The sequence below is a fragment of the Narcine bancroftii genome, chromosome 9, assembly GCF_036971445.1.
Source record: "Narcine bancroftii isolate sNarBan1 chromosome 9, sNarBan1.hap1, whole genome shotgun sequence".
Lineage (NCBI taxonomy): Eukaryota > Metazoa > Chordata > Chondrichthyes > Torpediniformes > Narcinidae > Narcine > Narcine bancroftii.
The window spans coordinates 2,114,790-2,135,229 of NC_091477.1; positions in this window are offsets into that span (position 1 = coordinate 2,114,790).

The following is a 20,440-nucleotide window of genomic DNA, read 5'->3' on the forward strand; positions in this document are numbered from 1 at the left end:
ATTTGCATAAATTCTTGTAGAGTCTACTCGGTCCTGATATTTGCATAAATCCTTGTAGAGTCTCCTCAGTCCTAATTTTTTCATAAATCCTTCTAGAGTGTCCTCGTTCCTGATATTTTCATAAATCCTTTTAGAGTCTTCTCAGTCTTGATAATTTCATAAATCTTTGTAGAGTATCCTGAGTCCTGATATTTTCATAAATAATTGTGTACAGTCTTCTCAGTCCTGGTAATTTAATAAATCCTTGTAGAGTCTCCTCAGTCCTGATATTTTCATAAATCCTGGTGGAGTCTACACAGTATTGATATTTTCATAAATGCTTGTAGAGTCCCCGCAGTCCTGATATTTTCATAAATCCTTGTAGAGTCTCCTCAGTCCTGATTTTTTCATAAATCTTTGTCGAGTATCCTGAGTCCTGATATTTTCATAAATATTTGTATACAGTCTCCTCAGTCCTGGTAATTTAATAAATCCTTGTAGAGTCTCCTCAGTCCTGATATTTTAATAAATTCTTTTAGAGTCTCCTCAGTCTTGATAGTTTCATAATTCTTTGTAGAGTATCTTGAGTCCTGATATTTTCATAAATAATTGTATACAGTCTCCTCAGTCCTGGTAATTTAATAAATCCTTGTAGAATCTCCACAGTCCTGATATTTTCATAAATACTGGTGGAGTCTACTCAGTACTGATATTTTCATAAATGCTTGTAAAGTCTCCTCAGTCCTGATGTTTTCTTAAATCCTTGTGGAGTCTCCTGGGTCCTGATATTTCCATAAATCCTGGTGGAGTCTACTCAGTATTGATATTTTCATAAATCCTTGTAAAGTCTCCTCAGTCCTGATATTTTCATAAATTCTTGTAGATTCTCCTCGGTCTTGATATTTTCATAAATCCTTGTAGAGTCTCCTCAATCTTGATAATTTCATAAATCTTTGTAGAGTGTCTAGAGTTCTGATATTTTCATAAATAGTTGTATACAGTCTCCTCAGTCCTGGTAATTTAATGAATACTTGTAGAGTCTCCTCAGTCCTGACATTTTCATAAATCATTGTAAAGACTCCTCAGTCCTGATATTTTCATAAATCCTTGTAGAGTCTCCTCAGTCCTGTTATTTTCATAAATCCTTGTAAAGTCTCCTCAGTCCTGATATTTTCATAAATCCTTGTAGAGTCTCCTCAATCTTGAGAATTTCATAAATCTTTGTAGAGTATCCTGAGTCCTGATATTTTCATAAATAATTGTATACAGTCTTCTCAGTCCTGGTAATTTAATAAATCCTTGTAGAGTCTCCTCAGTCCTGATATTTTCATAAATCCTGGTGGAGTCTACACAGTATTGATATTTTCATAAATGCTTGTAGAGTCCCCGCAGTTCTGATATTTTCATAAATCCTTGTAGAGTCTCCTCAGTCCTGATTTTTTCATAAATCTTTGTCGAGTATCCTGAGTCCTGATATTTTCATAAATAATTGTATACAGTCTCCTCAGTCCTGGTAATTTAATAAATCCTTGTAGAGTCTCCTCAGTCCTGATATTTTAATAAATTCTTTTAGAGTCTCCTCAGTCTTGATAGTTTCATAATTCTTTGTAGAGTATCTTGAGTCCTGATATTTTCATAAATAATTGTATACAGTCTCCTCAGTCCTGGTAATTTAATAAATCCTTGTAGAGTCTCCTGAGTCCTGATATTTTCATAAATACTGGTTGAGATTACTCAGTACTGATATTTTCATAAATGCTTGTAAAGTCTCCTCAGTCCTGATAATTTCTTAAATCCTTGTGGAGTCTCCTGGGTCCTGATATTTCCATAAATCCTGGTGGAGTCAACTCAGTATTGATATTTTCATAAATGCTTGTAGAGTCCCCTCAGTCCTGATATTTTCATAAATCCTTGTAAAGTCTCCTCAGTCCTGATATTTTCATAAATGCTTGTAGAGTCCCCTCAGTCCTGATATTTTCATAAATCCATGTAGAGTCTCCTCAATCTTGATAATTTCATAAATCTTTGCAGAGTATCCTGAGTCCTGATATTTTCATAAATAATTGTATACAGTCTTCTCAGTCCTGGTAATTTAATAAATCTTTGTAGAGTCTCCTCAGTCCTGATATTTTCATAAATCCTGGTGGAGTCTACTCAGTACTGATATTTTCATAAATGCTTGTAGAGTCCCCTCAGTCCTGATATTTTCATAAATCCTTGTAAAGTCTCCTCAGTCCTGATATTTGCATAAATCCTTGTAGAGTCTACTCAGTCCTGATATTTTCATAAATCCTTGTAGAGTCTCCTCAGTCTTGATAATTTCATAAATCTTTGTAGTATATCCTGAGTTCTGATATTTTCATAAATAATTGTATACAGTCTCCTCAGTCCTGGTAATTTAATAAATCCTTGTAGAATCTCCTCAGTCCTGATATTTTCATAAATCCTGGTGGAGTGGACTGTGTACTGATATTTTCATAAATGCTTGTAGAGTCCCCGCAGTTCTGATATTTTCATAAATCCTTGTAGAGTCTCCTCAGTCCTGATATTTGCATAAATCCTTGTAGAGTCTCCTCAGTCCTGATTTTTTCATAAATCCTTGTAGAGTGTCCTCGGTCCTGATATATTCAAAATTCGTTTCAGAGTCTCCTCAGACTTGATAATTTCATAAACCTTTGTAGAGTATCCTGATTCCTGATATTTTCATAAATAATTGTACACAGTCTCCTCAGTCCTGATATTTTCATAAATCCTTGTAGAGTCTCCTCAATCTTGATAATTTCATAAATCTTTGTAGAGTATCCTGAGTCCTGATATTTTCATAAATAATTATATACAGTCTTCTCAGTCCTGGTAATTTAATAAATCCTTGTAGAGTCTCCTCAGTCCTGATATTTTCATAAATCCTGGTGGAGTCTACTCAGTACTGATATTTTGATAAATGCTTGTAGAGTCCCCTCAGTCCTGATATTTTCATAAATCCTTGTAAAGTCTCCTCAGTCCTGATATTTGCATAAATCCTTGTAGAATCTACTCGGTCCTGATATTTGCATAAATCCTTGTAGAGTCTCCTCAGTCTTGATAGTTTCATAATTCTTTGTAGAGTATCTTGAGTCCTGATATTTTCATAAATAATTGTATACAGTCTCCTCAGTCCTGGTAATTTAATAAATCCTTGTAGAGTCTCCTGAGTCCTGATATTTTCATAAATACTGGTTGAGTCTACTCAGTACTGATATTTTCATAAATGCTTGTAAAGTCTCCTCAGTCCTGATAATTTCTTAAATCCTTGTGGAGTCTCCTGGGTCCTGATATTTCCATAAATCCTGGTGGAGTCTACTCAGTATTGATATTTTCATAAATCCTTGTAAAGTCTCCTCAGTCCTGATATTTTCATAAATTCTTGTAGATTCTCCTCGGTCTTGATATTTTCATAAATCCTTGTAGAGTCTCCTCAATCTTGATAATTTCATAAATCTTTGTAGAGTGTCTAGAGTTCTGATATTTTCATAAATAATTGTATACAGTCTCCTCAGTCCTGGTAATTTAATGAATACTTGTAGCGTCTCCTCAGTCCTGACATTTTCATAAATCATTGTAAAGACTCCTCAGTCCTGATATTTTCATAAATCCTTGTAGAGTCTCCTCAGTCCTGTTATTTTCATAAATCCTTGTAAAGTCTCCTCAGTCCTGATATTTTCATAAATCCTTGTCGAGTCTCCTCAGTCCTGATTTTTTCATAAATCTTTGTCGAGTATCCTGAGTCCTGATATTTTCATAAATAATTGTATACAGTCTCCTCAGTCCTGGTAATTTAATAAATCCTTGTAGAGTCTCCTCAGTCCTGATATTTTAATAAATCATTTTAGAGTCTCCTCAGTCTTGATAGTTTCATAATTCTTTGTAGAGTATCTTGAGTCCTGATATTTTAATAAATAATTGTATACAGTCTCCTCAGTCCTGGTAATTTAATAAATCCTTGTAGAGTGTCCTCAGTCCTGATATTTTCATAAATCCTGGTGGAGTCTACACAGTATTGATATTTTCATAAATGCTTGTAGAATCCCCGCAGTCCTGATATTTTCATAAATCCTTGTAGAGTCTCCTCAGTCCTGATTTTTTCATAAATCTTTGTCGAGTATCCTGAGTCCTGATATTTTCATAAATAATTGTATACAGTCTCCTCAGTCCTGGTAATTTAATAAATCCTTGTAGAGTCTCCTCAGTCCTGATATTTTAATAAATCATTTTAGAGTCTCCTCAGTCTTGATAGTTTCATAATTCTTTGTAGAGTATCTTGAGTCCTGATATTTTCATAAATAATTGTATACAGTCTCCTCAGTCCTGGTAATTTAATAAATCCTTGTAGAGTCTCCTCAGTACTGATATTTTCATAAATACTGGTGGAGTCTACTCAGTACTGATATTTTCATAAATGCTTGTAAAGTCTCCTCAGTCCTGATATTTTCTTAAATCCTTGTGGAGTCTCCTGGGTCCTGATATTTCCATAAATCCTGGTGGAGTCTACTCAGTATTGATATTTTCATAAATGCTTGTAGAGTCCCCTCAGTCCTGATATTTTCATAAATCCTTGTAAAGTCTCCTCAGTCCTGATATTTTCATAAATTCTTGTCGATTCTCCTCGGTCCTGATATTTTCATAAATCCTTGTAGAATCTCATAAATCTTGATAATTTCATAAATCTTTGTAGAGTGTCTAGAGTCCTGATATTTTCATAAATAATTGTATACAGTCTCCTCAGTCCTGGTAATTTAATGAATCCTTGTAGAGTCTCCTTATTCCTGACATTTTCATAAATCATTGTAAAGACTCCTCAGTCCTTATATTTTCATAAATCCTTCTAGAGTCTCCTCAGTCCTGATATTTGCATAAATCCTTGTAGAGTCTACTCGGTCCTGATATTTGCATAAATCCTTGTAGAGTCTCCTCAGTCCTAATTTTTTCATAAATCCTTCTAGAGTGTCCTCGTTCCTGATATTTTCATAAATCCTTTTAGAGTCTTCTCAGTCTTGATAATTTCATAAATCTTTGTAGAGTATCCTGAGTCCTGATATTTTCATAAATAATTGTGTACAGTCTTCTCAGTCCTGGTAATTTAATAAATCCTTGTAGAGTCTCCTCAGTCCTGATATTTTCATAAATCCTGGTGGAGTCTACACAGTATTGATATTTTCATAAATGCTTGTAGAGTCCCCGCAGTCCTGATATTTTCATAAATCCTTGTAGAGTCTCCTCAGTCCTGATTTTTTCATAAATCTTTGTCGAGTATCCTGAGTCCTGATATTTTCATAAATATTTGTATACAGTCTCCTCAGTCCTGGTAATTTAATAAATCCTTGTAGAGTCTCCTCAGTCCTGATATTTTAATAAATTCTTTTAGAGTCTCCTCAGTCTTGATAGTTTCATAATTCTTTGTAGAGTATCTTGAGTCCTGATATTTTCATAAATAATTGTATACAGTCTCCTCAGTCCTGGTAATTTAATAAATCCTTGTAGAATCTCCACAGTCCTGATATTTTCATAAATACTGGTGGAGTCTACTCAGTACTGATATTTTCATAAATGCTTGTAAAGTCTCCTCAGTCCTGATGTTTTCTTAAATCCTTGTGGAGTCTCCTGGGTCCTGATATTTCCATAAATCCTGGTGGAGTCTACTCAGTATTGATATTTTCATAAATCCTTGTAAAGTCTCCTCAGTCCTGATATTTTCATAAATTCTTGTAGATTCTCCTCGGTCTTGATATTTTCATAAATCCTTGTAGAGTCTCCTCAATCTTGATAATTTCATAAATCTTTGTAGAGTGTCTAGAGTTCTGATATTTTCATAAATAGTTGTATACAGTCTCCTCAGTCCTGGTAATTTAATGAATACTTGTAGAGTCTCCTCAGTCCTGACATTTTCATAAATCATTGTAAAGACTCCTCAGTCCTGATATTTTCATAAATCCTTGTAGAGTCTCCTCAGTCCTGTTATTTTCATAAATACTTGTAAAGTCTCCTCAGTCCTGATATTTTCATAAATCCTTGTAGAGTCTCCTCAATCTTGAGAATTTCATAAATCTTTGTAGAGTATCCTGAGTCCTGATATTTTCATAAATAATTGTATACAGTCTTCTCAGTCCTGGTAATTTAATAAATCCTTGTAGAGTCTCCTCAGTCCTGATATTTTCATAAATCCTGGTGGAGTCTACACAGTATTGATATTTTCATAAATGCTTGTAGAGTCCCCGCAGTTCTGATATTTTCATAAATCCTTGTAGAGTCTCCTCAGTCCTGATTTTTTCATAAATCTTTGTCGAGTATCCTGAGTCCTGATATTTTCATAAATAATTGTATACAGTCTCCTCAGTCCTGGTAATTTAATAAATCCTTGTAGAGTCTCCTCAGTCCTGATATTTTAATAAATTCTTTTAGAGTCTCCTCAGTCTTGATAGTTTCATAATTCTTTGTAGAGTATCTTGAGTCCTGATATTTTCATAAATAATTGTATACAGTCTCCTCAGTCCTGGTAATTTAATAAATCCTTGTAGAGTCTCCTGAGTCCTGATATTTTCATAAATACTGGTTGAGATTACTCAGTACTGATATTTTCATAAATGCTTGTAAAGTCTCCTCAGTCCTGATAATTTCTTAAATCCTTGTGGAGTCTCCTGGGTCCTGATATTTCCATAAATCCTGGTGGAGTCAACTCAGTATTGATATTTTCATAAATGCTTGTAGAGTCCCCTCAGTCCTGATATTTTCATAAATCCTTGTAAAGTCTCCTCAGTCCTGATATTTTCATAAATGCTTGTAGAGTCCCCTCAGTCCTGATATTTTCATAAATCCATGTAGAGTCTCCTCAATCTTGATAATTTCATAAATCTTTGCAGAGTATCCTGAGTCCTGATATTTTCATAAATAATTGTATACAGTCTTCTCAGTCCTGGTAATTTAATAAATCTTTGTAGAGTCTCCTCAGTCCTGATATTTTCATAAATCCTGGTGGAGTCTACTCAGTACTGATATTTTCATAAATGCTTGTAGAGTCCCCTCAGTCCTGATATTTTCATAAATCCTTGTAAAGTCTCCTCAGTCCTGATATTTGCATAAATCCTTGTAGAGTCTACTCAGTCCTGATATTTTCATAAATCCTTGTAGAGTCTCCTCAGTCTTGATAATTTCATAAATCTTTGTAGTATATCCTGAGTTCTGATATTTTCATAAATAATTGTATACAGTCTCCTCAGTCCTGGTAATTTAATAAATCCTTGTAGAATCTCCTCAGTCCTGATATTTTCATAAATCCTGGTGGAGTGGACTGTGTACTGATATTTTCATAAATGCTTGTAGAGTCCCCGCAGTTCTGATATTTTCATAAATCCTTGTAGAGTCTCCTCAGTCCTGATATTTGCATAAATCCTTGTAGAGTCTCCTCAGTCCTGATTTTTTCATAAATCCTTGTAGAGTGTCCTCGGTCCTGATATATTCAAAATTCGTTTCAGAGTCTCCTCAGACTTGATAATTTCATAAACCTTTGTAGAGTATCCTGATTCCTGATATTTTCATAAATAATTGTACACAGTCTCCTCAGTCCTGATATTTTCATAAATCCTTGTAGAGTCTCCTCAATCTTGATAATTTCATAAATCTTTGTAGAGTATCCTGAGTCCTGATATTTTCATAAATAATTATATACAGTCTTCTCAGTCCTGGTAATTTAATAAATCCTTGTAGAGTCTCCTCAGTCCTGATATTTTCATAAATCCTGGTGGAGTCTACTCAGTACTGATATTTTGATAAATGCTTGTAGAGTCCCCTCAGTCCTGATATTTTCATAAATCCTTGTAAAGTCTCCTCAGTCCTGATATTTGCATAAATCCTTGTAGAATCTACTCGGTCCTGATATTTGCATAAATCCTTGTAGAGTCTCCTCAGTCTTGATAGTTTCATAATTCTTTGTAGAGTATCTTGAGTCCTGATATTTTCATAAATAATTGTATACAGTCTCCTCAGTCCTGGTAATTTAATAAATCCTTGTAGAGTCTCCTGAGTCCTGATATTTTCATAAATACTGGTTGAGTCTACTCAGTACTGATATTTTCATAAATGCTTGTAAAGTCTCCTCAGTCCTGATAATTTCTTAAATCCTTGTGGAGTCTCCTGGGTCCTGATATTTCCATAAATCCTGGTGGAGTCTACTCAGTATTGATATTTTCATAAATCCTTGTAAAGTCTCCTCAGTCCTGATATTTTCATAAATTCTTGTAGATTCTCCTCGGTCTTGATATTTTCATAAATCCTTGTAGAGTCTCCTCAATCTTGATAATTTCATAAATCTTTGTAGAGTGTCTAGAGTTCTGATATTTTCATAAATAATTGTATACAGTCTCCTCAGTCCTGGTAATTTAATGAATACTTGTAGCGTCTCCTCAGTCCTGACATTTTCATAGATCATTGTAAAGACTCCTCAGTCCTGATATTTTCATAAATCCTTGTAGAGTCTCCTCAGTCCTGTTATTTTCATAAATCCTTGTAAAGTCTCCTCAGTCCTGATATTTTCATAAATCCTTGTCGAGTCTCCTCAGTCCTGATTTTTTCATAAATCTTTGTCGAGTATCCTGAGTCCTGATATTTTCATAAATAATTGTATACAGTCTCCTCAGTCCTGGTAATTTAATAAATCCTTGTAGAGTCTCCTCAGTCCTGATATTTTAATAAATCATTTTAGAGTCTCCTCAGTCTTGATAGTTTCATAATTCTTTGTAGAGTATCTTGAGTCCTGATATTTTAATAAATAATTGTATACAGTCTCCTCAGTCCTGGTAATTTAATAAATCCTTGTAGAGTGTCCTCAGTCCTGATATTTTCATAAATCCTGGTGGAGTCTACACAGTATTGATATTTTCATAAATGCTTGTAGAATCCCCGCAGTCCTGATATTTTCATAAATCCTTGTAGAGTCTCCTCAGTCCTGATTTTTTCATAAATCTTTGTCGAGTATCCTGAGTCCTGATATTTTCATAAATAATTGTATACAGTCTCCTCAGTCCTGGTAATTTAATAAATCCTTGTAGAGTCTCCTCAGTCCTGATATTTTAATAAATCATTTTAGAGTCTCCTCAGTCTTGATAGTTTCATAATTCTTTGTAGAGTATCTTGAGTCCTGATATTTTCATAAATAATTGTATACAGTCTCCTCAGTCCTGGTAATTTAATAAATCCTTGTAGAGTCTCCTCAGTCCTGATATTTTCATAAATACTGGTGGAGTCTACTCAGTACTGATATTTTCATAAATGCTTGTAAAGTCTCCTCAGTCCTGATATTTTCTTAAATCCTTGTGGAGTCTCCTGGGTCCTGATATTTCCATAAATCCTGGTGGAGTCTACTCAGTATTGATATTTTCATAAATGCTTGTAGAGTCCCCTCAGTCCTGATATTTTCATAAATCCTTGTAAAGTCTCCTCAGTCCTGATATTTTCATAAATTCTTGTAGATTCTCCTCGGTCCTGATATTTTCATAAATCCTTGTAGAATCTCATAAATCTTGATAATTTCATAAATCTTTGTAGAGTGTCTAGAGTCCTGATATTTTCATAAATAATTGTATACAGTCTCCTCAGTCCTGGTAATTTAATGAATCCTTGTAGAGTCTCCTTATTCCTGACATTTTCATAAATCATTGTAAAGACTCCTCAGTCCTGATATTTTCATAAATCCTTGTAGAGTCTCCTCAGTCCTGATATTTTCATAAATCCTTGTAGAGTCTCCTCAATCTTGAGAATTTCATAAATCTTTGAAGAGTATCCTGAGTCCTGATATTTTCATAAATAATTGTATACAGTCTTCTCAGTCCTGGTAATTTAATAAATCCTTGTAGAGTCTCCTCACTCCTGATATTTTCATAAATCCTGGTGGAGTCTACACAGTATTGATATTTTCATAAATGCTTGTAGAGTCCCCGCAGTTCTGATATTTTCATAAATCCTTGTAGAGTCTCCTCAGTCCTGATTTTTTCATAAATCTTTGTCGAGTATCCTGAGTCCTGATATTTTCTTAAATAATTGTATACATTCTCCTCAGTCCTGGTAATTTACTAAATCCTTGTAGAGTCTCCTCAGTCCTGATATTTTAATAAATTCTTTTAGAGTCTCCTCAGTCTTGATAGTTTCATAATTCTTTGTAGAGTATCTTGAGTCCTGATATTTTCATAAATAATTGTATACAGTCTCCTCAGTCCTGGTAATTTAATAAATCCTTGTAGAGTCTCCTGAGTCCTGATATTTTCATAAATACTGGTTGAGTCTACTCAGTACTGATATTTTCATAAATGCTTGTAAAGTCTCCTCAGTCCTGATAATTTCTTAAATCCTTGTGGAGTCTCCTGGGTCCTGATATTTCCATAAATCCTGGTGGAGTCAACTCAGTATTGATATTTTCATAAATGCTTGTAGAGTCCCCTCAGTCCTGATATTTTCATAAATCCTTGTAAAGTCTCCTCAGTCCTGATATTTTCATAAATGCTTGTAGAGTCCCCTCAGTCCTGATATTTTCATAAATCCATGTAGAGTCTCCTCAATCTTGATAATTTCATAAATCTTTGCAGAGTATCCTGAGTCCTGATATTTTCATAAATAATTGTATACAGTCTTCTCAGTCCTGGTAATTTAATAAATCTTTGTAGAGTCTCCTCAGTCCTGATATTTTCATAAATCCTGGTGGAGTCTACTCAGTACTGATATTTTCATAAATGCTTGTAGAGTCCCCTCAGTCCTGATATTTTCATAAATCCTTGTAAAGTCTCCTCAGTCCTGATATTTGCATAAATCCTTGTAGAGTCTACTCAGTCCTGATATTTGCATAAATCCTTGTAGAGTCTCCTCAGTCTTGATAATTTCATAAATCTTTGTAGTATATCCTGAGTTCTGATATTTTCATAAATAATTGTATACAGTCTCCTCAGTCCTGGTAATTTAATAAATCCTTGTAGAATCTCCTCAGTCCTGATATTTTCATAAATCCTGGTGGAGTGGACTGTGTACTGATATTTTCATAAATGCTTGTAGAGTCCCCGCAGTTCTGATATTTTCATAAATCCTTGTAGAGTCTCCTCAGTCCAGATATTTGCATAAATCCTTGTAGAGTCTCCTCAGTCCTGATATTTTCATAAATCCTTGTCGAGTCTCCTCAGTCCTGATTTTTTCATAAATCTTTGTCGAGTATCCTGAGTCCTGATATTTTCATAAATAATTGTATACAGTCTCCTCAGTCCTGGTAATTTAATAAATCCTTGTAGAGTCTCCTCAGTCCTGATATTTTAATAAATCATTTTAGAGTCTCCTCAGTCTTGATAGTTTCATAATTCTTTGTAGAGTATCTTGAGTCCTGATATTTTAATAAATAATTGTATACAGTCTCCTCAGTCCTGGTAATTTAATAAATCCTTGTAGAGTGTCCTCAGTCCTGATATTTTCATAAATCCTGGTGGAGTCTACACAGTATTGATATTTTCATAAATGCTTGTAGAATCCCCGCAGTCCTGATATTTTCATAAATCCTTGTAGAGTCTCCTCAGTCCTGATTTTTTCATAAATCTTTGTCGAGTATCCTGAGTCCTGATATTTTCATAAATAATTGTATACAGTCTCCTCAGTCCTGGTAATTTAATAAATCCTTGTAGAGTCTCCTCAGTCCTGATATTTTAATAAATCATTTTAGAGTCTCCTCAGTCTTGATAGTTTCATAATTCTTTGTAGAGTATCTTGAGTCCTGATATTTTCATAAATAATTGTATACAGTCTCCTCAGTCCTGGTAATTTAATAAATCCTTGTAGAGTCTCCTCAGTCCTGATATTTTCATAAATACTGGTGGAGTCTACTCAGTACTGATATTTTCATAAATGCTTGTAAAGTCTCCTCAGTCCTGATATTTTCTTAAATCCTTGTGGAGTCTCCTGGGTCCTGATATTTCCATAAATCCTGGTGGAGTCTACTCAGTATTGATATTTTCATAAATGCTTGTAGAGTCCCCTCAGTCCTGATATTTTCATAAATCCTTGTAAAGTCTCCTCAGTCCTGATATTTTCATAAATTCTTGTAGATTCTCCTCGGTCCTGATATTTTCATAAATCCTTGTAGAATCTCATAAATCTTGATAATTTCATAAATCTTTGTAGAGTGTCTAGAGTCCTGATATTTTCATAAATAATTGTATACAGTCTCCTCAGTCCTGGTAATTTAATGAATCCTTGTAGAGTCTCCTTATTCCTGACATTTTCATAAATCATTGTAAAGACTCCTCAGTCCTGATATTTTCATAAATCCTTGTAGAGTCTCCTCAGTCCTGATATTTTCATAAATCCTTGTAGAGTCTCCTCAATCTTGAGAATTTCATAAATCTTTGAAGAGTATCCTGAGTCCTGATATTTTCATAAATAATTGTATACAGTCTTCTCAGTCCTGGTAATTTAATAAATCCTTGTAGAGTCTCCTCACTCCTGATATTTTCATAAATCCTGGTGGAGTCTACACAGTATTGATATTTTCATAAATGCTTGTAGAGTCCCCGCAGTTCTGATATTTTCATAAATCCTTGTAGAGTCTCCTCAGTCCTGATTTTTTCATAAATCTTTGTCGAGTATCCTGAGTCCTGATATTTTCTTAAATAATTGTATACAGTCTCCTCAGTCCTGGTAATTTACTAAATCCTTGTAGAGTCTCCTCAGTCCTGATATTTTAATAAATTCTTTTAGAGTCTCCTCAGTCTTGATAGTTTCATAATTCTTTGTAGAGTATCTTGAGTCTTGATATTTTCATAAATAATTGTATACAGTCTCCTCAGTCCTGGTAATTTAATAAATCCTTGTAGAGTCTCCTGAGTCCTGATATTTTCATAAATACTGGTTGAGTCTACTCAGTACTGATATTTTCATAAATGCTTGTAAAGTCTCCTCAGTCCTGATAATTTCTTAAATCCTTGTGGAGTCTCCTGGGTCCTGATATTTCCATAAATCCTGGTGGAGTCAACTCAGTATTGATATTTTCATAAATGCTTGTAGAGTCCCCTCAGTCCTGATATTTTCATAAATCCTTGTAAAGTCTCCTCAGTCCTGATATTTTCATAAATGCTTGTAGAGTCCCCTCAGTCCTGATATTTTCATAAATCCATGTAGAGTCTCCTCAATCTTGATAATTTCATAAATCTTTGCAGAGTATCCTGAGTCCTGATATTTTCATAAATAATTGTATACAGTCTTCTCAGTCCTGGTAATTTAATAAATCTTTGTAGAGTCTCCTCAGTCCTGATATTTTCATAAATCCTGGTGGAGTCTACTCAGTACTGATATTTTCATAAATGCTTGTAGAGTCCCCTCAGTCCTGATATTTTCATAAATCCTTGTAAAGTCTCCTCAGTCCTGATATTTGCATAAATCCTTGTAGAGTCTACTCAGTCCTGATATTTGCATAAATCCTTGTAGAGTCTCCTCAGTCTTGATAATTTCATAAATCTTTGTAGTATATCCTGAGTTCTGATATTTTCATAAATAATTGTATACAGTCTCCTCAGTCCTGGTAATTTAATAAATCCTTGTAGAATCTCCTCAGTCCTGATATTTTCATAAATCCTGGTGGAGTGGACTGTGTACTGATATTTTCATAAATGCTTGTAGAGTCCCCGCAGTTCTGATATTTTCATAAATCCTTGTAGAGTCTCCTCAGTCCAGATATTTGCATAAATCCTTGTAGAGTCTCCTCAGTCTTGATTTTTTCATAAATCCTTGTAGAGTGTCCTCGGTCCTGATATATTCAAAATTCGTTTCAGAGTCTCCTCAGACTTGATAATTTCATAAACCTTTGTAGAGTATCCTGATTCCTGATATTTTCATAAATAATTGTACACAGTCTCCTCAGTCCTGATATTTTCATAAATCCTTGTAGAGTCTCCTCAATCTTGATAATTTCATAAATCTTTGTAGAGTATCCTGAGTCCTGATATTTTCATAAATAATTGTATACAGTCTTCTCAGACCTGGTAATTTAATAAATCCTTGTAGAGTCTCCTCAGTCCTGATATTTTCATAAATCCTGGTGGAGTCTACTCAGTACTGATATTTTGATAAATGCTTGTAGAGTCCCCTCAGTCCTGATATTTTCATAAATCCTTGTAAAGTCTCCTCAGTCCTGATATTTGCATAAATCCTTGTAGAGTCTACTCAGTCCTGATATTTGCATAAATCCTTGTAGAGTTTCCTCAGTCCTAATTTTTTCATAAATCCTTCTAGAGTGTCCTCGGTCCTGATATTTTCATAAATCCTTTTAGAGTCTTCTCAGTCTTGATAATTTCATAAATCTTTGTAGAGTATCCTGAGTCCTGATATTTTCATAAATAATTGTGTACAGTCATCTCAGTCCTGGTAATTTAATAAATCCTTGTAGAGTGTCCTCAGTCCTGATATTTTCATAAATCCTGGTGGAGTCTACACAGTATTAATATTTTCATAAATGCTTGTAGAATCCCCGCAGTCCTGATATTTTCATAAATCCTTGTAGAGTCTCCTCAGTCCTGTTATTTTCATAAATCCTTGTAAAGTCTCCTCAGTCCTGATATTTTCATAAATCCTTGTAGAGTCTCCTCAATCTTGAGAATTTCATAAATCTTTGTAGAGTATCCTGAGTCCTGATATTTTCATAAATAATTGTATACAGTCTTCTCAGTCCTAGTAATTTAATAAATCCTTGTAGAGTCTCCTCAGTCCTGATATTTTCATAAATCCTGGTGGAGTCTACACAGTATTGATATTTTCATAAATGCTTGTAGAGTCCCCGCAGTTCTGATATTTTCATAAATCCTTGTAGAGTCTCCTCAGTCCTGATTTTTTCATAAATCTTTGTCGAGTATCCTGAGTCCTGATATTTTCATAAATAATTGTATACAGTCTCCTCAGTCCTGCTAATTTAATGAATACTTGTAGAGTCTCCTCAGTCCTGACATTTTCATAAATCATTGTAAAGACTCCTCAGTCCTGATATTTTCATAAATCCTTGTAGAGTCTCCTCAGTCCTGTTATTTTCATAAATCCTTGTAAAGTCTCCTCAGTCCTGATATTTTCATAAATCCTTGTAGAGTCTCCTCAATCTTGAGAATTTCATAAATCTTTGTAGAGTATCCTGAGTCCTGATATTTTCATAAATAATTGTATACAGTCTTCTCAGTCCTGGTAATTTAATAAATCCTTGTAGAGTCTCCTCAGTCCTGATATTTTCATAAATCCTGGTGGAGTTTACACAGTATTGATATTTTCATAAATGCTTGTAGAGTCCCCGCAGTCCTGATATTTTCATAAATCCTTGTAGAGTCTCCTCAGTCCTGATTTTTTCATAAATCTTTGTCGAGTATCCTGAGTCCTGATATTTTCATAAATAATTGTATACAGTCTCCTCAGTCCTGGTAATTTAATAAATCCTTGTAGAGTCTCCTCAGTCCTGATATTTTAATAAATTCTTTTAGAGTCTCCTCAGTCTTGATAGTTTCATAATTCTTTGTAGAGTATCTTGAGTCCTGATATTTTCATAAATAATTGTATACAGTCTCCTCAGTCCTGGTAATTTAATAAATCCTTGAAGAGTCTCCTGAGTCCTGATATTTTCATAAATACTGGTTGAGTCTACTCAGTACTGATATTTTCATAAATGCTTGTAAAGTCTCCTCAGTCCTGATAATTTCTTAAATCCTTGTGGAGTCTCCTGGGTCCTGATATTTCCATAAATCCTGGTGGAGTCAACTCAGTATTGATATTTTCATAAATGCTTGTAGAGTCCCCTCAGTCCTGATATTTTCATAAATCCTTGTAAAGTCTCCTCAGTCCTGATATTTTCATAAATGCTTGTAGAGTCCCCTCAGTCCTGATATTTTCATAAATCCATGTAGAGCCTCCTCAATCTTGATAATTTCATAAATCTTTGCAGAGTATCCTGAGTCCTGATATTTTCATAAATAATTGTATACAGTCTTCTCAGTCCTGGTAATTTAATAAATCTTTGTAGAGTCTCCTCAGTCCTGATATTTTCATAAATCCTGGTGGAGTCTACTCAGTACTGATATTTTCATAAATGCTTGTAGTCCCCTCAGTCCTGATATTTTCATAAATCCTTGTAAAGTCTCCTCAGTCCTGATATTTGCATAAATCCTTGTAGAGTCTACTCAGTCCTGATATTTGCATAAATCCTTGTAGAGTCTCCTCAGTCTTGATAATTTCATAAACCTTTATAGAGTATCCTGATTCCTGATATTTTCATAAATAATTGTACACAGTCTCCTCAGTCCTGATATTTTCATAAATCCTTGTAGAGTCTCTTCAATCTTGATAATTTCATAAATCTTTGCAGAGTATCCTGAGTCCTGATATTTTCATAAATAATTGTATACAGTCTTCTCAGTCCTGGTAATTTAATAAATCCTTGTAGAGTCTCCTCAGTCCTGATATTTTCATAAATCCTGGTGGAGTCTACTCAGTACTGATATTTTGATAAATGCTTGTAGAGTCCCCTCAGTCCTGATATTTTCATAAATCCTAGTAAAGTCTCCTCAGTCCTGATATTTGCATAAATCCTTGTAGAGTCTACTCGGTCCTGATATTTGCATAAATCCTTGTAGAGTCTCCTCAGTCCTAATTTTTTCATAAATCCTTCTAGAGTGTCCTCGTTCCTGATATTTTCATAAATCCTTTTAGAGTCTTCTCAGTCTTGATAATTTCATAAATCTTTGTAGAGTATCCTGAGTCCTGATATTTTCATAAATAATTGTGTACAGTCTTCTCAGTCCTGGTAATTTAATAAATCCTTGTAGAGTCTCCTCAGTCCTGATATTTTCATAAATCCTGGTGGAGTCTACACAGTATTGATATTTTCATAAATGCTTGTAGAGTCCCCGCAGTCCTGATATTTTCATAAATCCTTGTAGAGTCTCCTCAGTCCTGATTTTTTCATAAATCTTTGTCGAGTATCCTGAGTCCTGATATTTTCATAAATAATTGTATACAGTCTCCTCAGTCCTGGTAATTTAATAAATCCTTGTAGAGTCTCCTCAGTCCTGATATTTTAATAAATTCTTTTAGAGTCTCCTCAGTCTTGATAGTTTCATAATTCTTTGTAGAGTATCTTGAGTCCTGATATTTTCATAAATAATTGTATACAGTCTCCTCAGTCCTGGTAATTTAATAAATCCTTGTAGAATCTCCACAGTCCTGATATTTTCATAAATACTGGTGGAGTCTACTCAGTACTGATATTTTCATAAATGCTTGTAAAGTCTCCTCAGTCCTGATGTTTTCTTAAATCCTTGTGGAGTCTCCTGGGTCCTGATATTTCCATAAATCCTGGTGGAGTCTACTCAGTATTGATATTTTCATAAATCCTTGTAAAGTCTCCTCAGTCCTGATATTTTCATAAATTCTTGTAGATTCTCCTCGGTCTTGATATTTTCATAAATCCTTGTAGAGTCTCCTCAATCTTGATAATTTCATAAATCTTTGTAGAGTGTCTAGAGTTCTGATATTTTCATAAATAGTTGTATACAGTCTCCTCAGTCCTGGTAATTTAATGAATACTTGTAGAGTCTCCTCAGTCCTGACATTTCATAAATCATTGTAAAGACTCCTCAGTCCTGATATTTTCATAAATCCTTGTAGAGTCTCCTCAGTCCTGTTATTTTCATAAATCCTTGTAAAGTCTCCTCAGTCCTGATATTTTCATAAATCCTTGTAGAGTCTCCTCAATCTTGAGAATTTCATAAATCTTTGTAGAGTATCCTGAGTCCTGATATTTTCATAAATAATTGTATACAGTCTTCTCAGTCCTAGTAATTTAATAAATCCTTGTAGAGTCTCCTCAGTCCTGATATTTTCATAAATCCTGGTGGAGTCTACACAGTATTGATATTTTCATAAATGCTTGTAGAGTCCCCGCAGTTCTGATATTTTCATAAATCCTTGTAGAGTCTCCTCAGTCCTGATTTTTTCATAAATCTTTGTCGAGTATCCTGAGTCCTGATATTTTCATAAATAATTGTATACAGTCTCCTCAGTCCTGGTAATTTAATAAATCCTTGTAGATTCTCCTCAGTCCTGATATTTTAATAAATTCTTTTAGAGTCTCCTCAGTCTTGATAGTTTCATAATTCTTTGTAGAGTATCTTGAGTCCTGATATTTTCATAAATAATTGTATACAGTCTCCTCAGTCCTGGTAATTTAATAAATCCTTGTAGAGTCTTCTGAGTCCTGATATTTTCATAAATACTGGTTGAGTCTACTCAGTACTGATATTTTCATAAATGCTTGTAAAGTCTCCTCAGTCCTGATAATTTCTTAAATCCTTGTGGAGTCTCCTGGGTCCTGATATTTCCATAAATCCTGGTGGAGTCAACTCAGTATTGATATTTTCATAAATGCTTGTAGAGTCCCCTCAGTCCTGATATTTTCATAAATCCTTGTAAAGTCTCCTCAGTCCTGATATTTTCATAAATGCTTGTAGAGTCCCCTCAGTCCTGATATTTTCATAAATCCATGTAGAGTCTCCTCAATCTTGATAATTTCATAAATCTTTGCAGAGTATCCTGAGTCCTGATATTTTCATAAATAATTGTATACAGTCTTCTCAGTCCTGGTAATTTAATAAATCTTTGTAGAGTCTCCTCAGTCCTGATATTTTCATTAATCCTGGTGGAGTCTACTCAGTACTGATATTTTCATAAATGCTTGTAGAGTCCCCTCAGTCCTGATATTTTCATAAATCCTTGTAAAGTCTCCTCAGTCCTGATATTTGCATAAATCCTTGTAGAGTCTACTCAGTCCTGATATTTGCATAAATCCTTGTAGAGTCTCCTCAGTCTTGATAATTTCATAAATCTTTGTAGTATATCCTGAGTTCTGATATTTTCATAAATAATTGTATACAGTCTCCTCAGTCCTGGTAATTTAATAAATCCTTGTAGAATCTCCTCAGTCCTGATATTTTCATAAATCCTGGTGGAGTGGACTGTGTACTGATATTTTCATAAATGCTTGTAGAGTCCCCGCAGTTCTGATATTTTCATAAATCCTTGTAGAGTCTCCTCAGTCCTGATATTTGCATAAATCCTTGTAGAGTCTCCTCAGTCCTGATTTTTTCATAAATCCTTGTAGAGTATCCTCGGTCCTGATATATTCAAAATTCGTTTCAGAGTCTCCTCAGACTTGATAATTTCATAAACCTTTGTAGAGTATCCTGATTCCTGATATTTTCATAAATAATTGTACACAGTCTCCTCAGTCCTGATATTTTCATAAATCCTTGTAGAGTCTCCTCAATCTTGATAATTTCATAAATCTTTGTAGAGTATCCTGAGTCCTGATATTTTCATAAATAATTGTATACAGTCTTCTCAGTCCTGGTAATTTAATAAATCCTTGTAGAGTCTCCTCAGTCCTGATATTTTCATAAATCCTGGTGGAGTCTACTCAGTACTGATATTTTGATAAATGCTTGTAGAGTCCCCTCAGTCCTGATATTTTCATAAATCCTTGTAAAGTCTCCTCAGTCCTGATATTTGCATAAATCCTTGTAGAGTCTACTCAGTCCTGATATTTGCATAAATCCTTGTAGAGTTTCCTCAGTCCTAATTTTTTCATAAATCCTTCTAGAGTGTCCTCGGTCCTGATATTTTCATAAATCCTTTTAGAGTTTTCTCAGTCTTGATAATTTCATAAATCTTTGTAGAGTATCCTGAGTCCTGATATTTTCATAAATAATTGTGTACAGTCATCTCAGTCCTGGTAATTTAATAAATCCTTGTAGAGTGTCCTCAGTCCTGATATTTTCATAAATCCTGGTGGAGTCTACACAGTATTGATATTTTCATAAATGCTTGTAGAATCCCCGCAGTCCTGATATTTTCATAAATCCTTGTAGAGTCTCCTCAGTCCTGATTTTTTCATAAATCTTTGTCGAGTATCCTGAGTCCTGATATTTTCATAAATAATTGTATACAGTCTCCTCAGTCCTGGTAATTTAATAAATCCTTGTAGAGTCTCCTCAGTCCTGATATTTTAATAAATCCTTTTAGAGTCTCCTCAGTCTTGATAGTTTCATAATTCTTTGTAGAGTATCTTGAGTCCTGATATTTTCATAAATAATTGTATACAGTCTCCTCAGTCCTGGTAATTTAATAAATCCTTGTAGAGTCTCCTCAGTCCTGATATTTTCATAAATACTGGTGGAGTCTACTCAGTACTGATATTTTCATAAATGCTTGTAAAGTCTCCTCAGTCCTGATGTTTTCTTAAATCCTTGTGGAGTCTCCTGGGTCCTGATATTTCCATAAATCCTGGTGGAGTCTACTCAGTATTGATATTTTCATAAATGCTTGTAGAGTCCCCTCAGTCCTGATATTTTCATAAATCCTTGTAAAGTCTCCTCAGTCCTGA